Source organism: Salvelinus alpinus, chromosome 27 (assembly GCF_045679555.1).
Source record: "Salvelinus alpinus chromosome 27, SLU_Salpinus.1, whole genome shotgun sequence".
In the NCBI taxonomy this organism is placed as follows: Eukaryota; Metazoa; Chordata; class Actinopteri; order Salmoniformes; family Salmonidae; genus Salvelinus; species Salvelinus alpinus.
This window is the reverse complement of record NC_092112.1, coordinates 32,540,190-32,546,189: the sequence shown is the minus strand read 5'-3', so window position 1 is coordinate 32,546,189 and position 6,000 is coordinate 32,540,190.

Below are 6,000 nucleotides of genomic sequence, written 5' to 3'. Positions count from 1 at the left end.
AACAATAAACATGCACAAAACCTTGATGGCTCCAGAGGGTTAAATAGGGAAATAATAAAAACGTAATGTGAACCAGGTGTGTACAATACAGACAAAACAAATGGAAAAATAAATGTAGATCGGTGGAGGCTAGAAAGCCGGTGACGTCGAACGCCGAACGCCGCCGAACTAGGAGAGGCACCAACTTCGGCGGAAGTCGTGACAGGTGCTCATTGGCCATTGGATATAAACATTACACCAAGTTGGAAATCACAAATTCCACAATGGGTGGTTTGGAAAGAATCGGTGGCTAACTGCAAGCATTGCAAAGCAATCAATAGACTGCTATTGTAACGGCTTTCTTCCAGGGGTGAAGGAGAGGACCAAAGTGCAGCGCGGCTAGTGTTCAACATGTTTAATTAAAGAACAAGTGAAACACTACAAACAACATACAAAATAACAAATGTGAAAAAACCGAGACAGACCTATCTGGTGCAGACAAACACAGAGACAGGAAACAATCACCCACAAAATCCCAACACCAAACAAGCCTCCTATATATGATTCTCAATCAGGGACAACGATTACCAGCTGCCTCTGATTGAGAACCATATTAGGCTGGACACAGAAACAGACAAACTAGACACACAACATAGAATTCCCACCCAGCTCACGTCCTGACCAACACTAAACAAGCAAAACACATAATAACTCTGGTCAGGACGTTACAGCTATTCAGTGGAGTGGGTGTGTACGTTTTGAACTGTCATCCAACTGGGAATTCCAAGTCAGGAACTCGGACCTCTTTCTAGAGCTTCGACCTGAAGATCACCGACATCATGTTTCGACCTGACGTCATGTTTTTTTCAGTTCCCAGTTGTCTTGAAAGCACCATAATTCCAGAGAATGCCAGACTTTGATGACAAAGTCTGATGACAAAATTTGCCCACGAATGACCGCCGCGCCACCTTCCTGTTCAAGTGAGCACAGCACAACAAGGTGAGTCCAAAAATGTCTTGTATGCTGCCGCATAAATTATGTAATATTCCAGCGAGATATGTATACTGTAGCTAAGAAAGCAATACTAAGTGTATGTTGTGTAGTAAGCTGTTAGTAGCCCATGTACCTCACCCTAATAATTTGGTCCCTTTTCCCCTCATAACTTAGTCTACTATTCTGACTTGGTGGTGCACATGTAGCCAATAGCCTGTTTTAAAGAAATGCCATCATCGAATATTGTAAGAGCTTTCATTGTCTGCTTATATGCCCCCTTTATTTAACCTACGGTTCTGACTTGGTGTACAGGGAGAATACTGTAAGAATGGCCCATGTTCTGAATTCTGTCACTGTACATTTCAAAAGGGCTGAGCATATAGTTATATTGACTACGTCCATTCTAGCTCGCTCGTTAATGTCTTAATCGAAATTACGGATTGCCTCTTATCCGCTAGTCGTCCCCTTATGCCATAGTTTGTACATCTCAATTGTCAGTAGAAATCACATTTGTTTAAGCAAGTCAGCCATATCAGCTATGTTTTTTAAAAGGCAGTAAACGACGCTGAATGAACTGTTTCACTGCCAGACAAGGCTCCGCTGATAGCCAGGAGTGGTAAGGTGTTGGGACTGCTGTTGGGACAGTTTATGTAGACCCTAACAGTTTGTGGGCACCGTTTGTCACCGTTATAGTGCAATTGATGTAGTGTTTAGTGTTGTGTAGTGGCTTTGCTGGCATGCATCCCAAAATGTTTTGGGGAGTTTGCCCCACCAAGATTTACATGCTAAAATCATCACTGTACACTATACAGTGCATTCGGAAAGTATTCAGATCCCTTGACTTTTTCCACCTTTTGTTATGTTACAGCCTTATTCGAAAATTGATCAAATGGTTTATTTCCCTCATCAATCTATACACAATACCCCATAATGACAAAGCCAAAACAGGTTTAAGAATTTTTTTCAAATGTATTAAAAATTAAAAACCGTAAATATCACATTTATTTTTAATACATTTGCAAAAAAATCTAAAAACCTGTTTTGGCTTTGTCATTATGGGGTATTGTGTGTAGATTGATGAGGGAAATAAACAATTTTATCAATTTTCGAATAAGGCTGTAAACATCCTTTCTGAATTTAAAAGTATTCCTCGAAGTAATAATTTAGAAGTTCAAAATTATCTGTAATCTGATTACAATATTTTTGCTGGGAACGTAACGGATTACATGTAATCCGTTACTCCCCAACCTTGGCTGTAACGTAACAAAATGCGGAAGAAGTCAAGGGGTCTGGATACTTTCCGAATGCACTGTGTGCTGCATTCGTGCTCTCAGTTCAGGCTTGTAGTACTCCGCATCACAAGCAGAGGGCAGAACTGCATTCCTGTGAAATTGAGGATCCCGCAGCTTTCTATCCAACCATGTAAAATCATTGATTTTAAAGAAAGGGCATAGAGATGAATGCCTTTTCAGTAGCCTATTTAGCCTCAGAAAGTGACAAATGATCATAATGTTTTGATCCAGTTCCTTATATTGATAGTTGGAATTGGAAAAGGGAGAGATGTAACCTATGTGGTGAGAAACCACCACCATAGTGGGAAAGGATGTGTCCCCTCGTCCTCTCCTCATTCAACAGCCGTGGTGTCGCGCACGTTCGGTGCTGCGAGATTTAGAAACGGTGGTCAATCCATCTGTCCGTCTGTCAGGTGGTCTGTTGGCACCTGCGAGCTAGCATGGAGGGAAAACTGAGAATCCTTTAAGTTCCCGCTCACACTAGTGAAGTGGGGAAACCACGGGGCGCACGTTCCAACTTTCCATGACAACGCACAGTGACGCTGACCGCCGCCAGTTGGCAGGGCTGACACCGCTCACATGACCAGCGCGAAGGAGCAAACCCGGCGATGTCCCCGAACGCACGCACACACACCTGTAAGTGGACACACGTTCACTCCCATATTCTGATTCTGTAAATGGTTGCTGCTTTCCTGGCAACACTGTGGTTAGACCGGGGAATTCATAGGTTGCAGGGGCTTCCGGGTGATTTTCTGTTTGTTTTATGTGCAAATAAGCATAACTATGCTTCGGCCAATTCTAGATTTCAAAAGGTAGGAAGATAAACCGAATCACCTAATACAGTCTATAAAGCATATTGTAATCTCAGTGGAGGCTGCTGTGGGGAGGACGGCTCATAATAATGGCTGGAATGGAGCAATGGAATGGCATCAAACACATGGAAGACAGGTGTTTGATGTATTTGATACCATTCCACCTCTACCGCTCCAACCATTACCATGAGCCGTCCTCCCCAATTGAGGTGCCACTTGATGTTTATTGGATAATGTATGACATGAGATATTGTCCACACAATGCATTCCTTTATTCATGATGCGTATCGTGGCATTCCATCCTCACTGGGGATCATTCTATGCGTAATTGGACTTTTATAAAGAGTCAAGTAAGATACATTTTTTTATACATTTCAAGTTTTATTAGTTGTATGTACAGGATATGTATGGTATACATCGTCCAACGAAATGCTTACTTGCAGGTTCCTTCTGGACAATGCAACAATAATAAATAATAAAATATACGAATACGAACATAAAGTAAATGGCTCTGTAGAATAGAATAAACCTTTTAGCATAGTACTGTATAAAACAGCAAGGCACATTTTATAACAATTTATGATATTGATTATAATGATGGTGGTGGTTGTGGTAATAACAGTATAATTGCACAAAGTTAAAGAAATCCTATTTGAGGGGAACTGAATCATCACAGAAAGAGACATGTTTGAAGTTGGACATCTTTCACTTTTACAGTAGCCTGAGGTTATCAGTAAGGTGATAACCAGCATTAGTAAAAATATTTACTAATGCTGCAGAAATCTGCTCTAAAGCAGTATCAACACCCATTGGATGTAGCAATCATAATATAGTGGCCATATCTAGAAAAAACTTCTCGAAAGCTGGCCCTAAAATAGTGTACAAGAGATCATACGAAAGGTTTTCGACTGATTCCTATGTTGAAAATGTAAAAAATATTTACTGTATTTAATATTTACTAGACCAACATTGTAAAGAAGAATTTGTTCTTAACTGACGTGCCTAGTTAAATATAGCTTAAATAAATCAAAGAAAATATCTTCAATCTAAGTCTAGAGGAAAGTGTGTGTCCTCAGACCTGGAGGGAAGCAAAAGTCATTCCACTACCCAAGAATAGCAAAGCACCCTTTACCGGTTCAAACAGCCGACTAATTGGCCAACTACCGGCCCCTTAGTAAACTTTTGGGGAAAATTGTGTTTGACCAGATACAATGTTATTTCATTGTAATAACAGACTTTTAGAATGCTCATAAGGAAGGGCACTTAACATATACGGCACTGACACAAATGACTGATGATTGCCCGAAAGAAATTGATAATAAGAAGATTGTGGGAGCTGTATTGTTAGACTTCAGTGCAGCTTATTTAATAGAACACAGATGCTTTTTTTATTTAATGGAAGCCTCTCCAACGTAAACCAGGTAGAGGGTGGTGTTCCTCAAGGCAGCTGTCTTGGCACTCTACTGTTCTCTGTTTTCACTAATGACCTACCACTAGCATTGAATAAAGCCTGTATGTCTATGTACGCCGATGACTCAACATTATACACGTCAGACACCCACCACAGCAAGTGAAATCACTGCAACAACAAAGAGCTGCAGTCAGTTTTAAATGGGTGACAAGTAATAGGCTAATCCTAAATATATGATAAACTAAAAGCATTGTATTTGGGACAAATCATTTGTTAAACCCTAAACCTAATCTAAATCTAGCAATGAATAATGTAGCGATAAAAGCAAGTTGAGGAGACTAAACTGCTCGGTGTAACCCTAGATTTTAAGCTGACATGGTCAAAACATTGATTCAAAGGTTGCTAAAATGGGAAGAGGTCTGTCTGTAAAAAAAAAGTGCTGTTCTGCTTTCTTGACATCACAATCGACCAAATAGGTCCTACAGGCCCTAGTTTGATCAAACCTGGACTACTGCCCAGTTATATAGTCCAGTACTACAAAGAGGAACATAGGAAAATTCCAGTTGACCAGGAACAGAACAGCATGTCTGGCCCTGAAATGTACACGGAGGACTAATATCAACAACCTGCATTTCAATCTCTCCTGGCTCAAAGTAGAGGAGAGATTGACTTCATCACTACTGGTCTTTGTGAGAGGTATTGATGTGTTAAAATCACATAACTGTCTGTTCAATCAGTTAACACACAACTCAGACACTCATACCCCACAAGACATGCCACCAGAGGTCTCTTCACAGTCCCCAAGTCCAGAACAGAGGCTAGGAAAAGCACAGTACTATATAGAGCCACTATGACTATATGGAACTGTCTTCACGTCAGGTAAATCAAGCTAGCAGTAAAGTCTGATTAAAAACAGATGAAAACACACCTCACGGCACAACGCGGACTGTGAAGAAACACACTCACACACACACTCTATCACCGGACTGTAAAACACAGACTCCACACACACCTTTCTTAGTAATGTAATGTAGTATTGTAATATTGTAATGTAATAATGGAGCAATGTCATTTTCTATAATGCACAATGTTTTGTTTGATTTATCTATGTTTGGACCCCAGGAAGACTAGCTGCTGCCTTGGCAACAGCTAATGGGGATACTAATAAAATACTAAATACTAAGGTTTGATTGATGAACCTCACTCCACAAGCGATCGGTATCAGCGCTCTACGATCGAACCTGTCACACTTCTGTCAAGATTGGTCGACCATTCCCACCCCCTCACTTTAGCCAATGAACGACTCCCAGTGCTTCCAATACCCCTCCTGTGGCCTCATTTATCAATGGTGTGTGTGCACAAAAAAGACTCTAAACCTTGTTTACAGTTTTCCCGCAAAGGTTGGTATTTATCAATATAACATTTTTAAATAAATAGAAATTGGTGTACTTTTTACCCATTTTTCTCCCCAATTTCGGAAGCCAGCCGCACCGATGTGTCGGAGGAAACACTG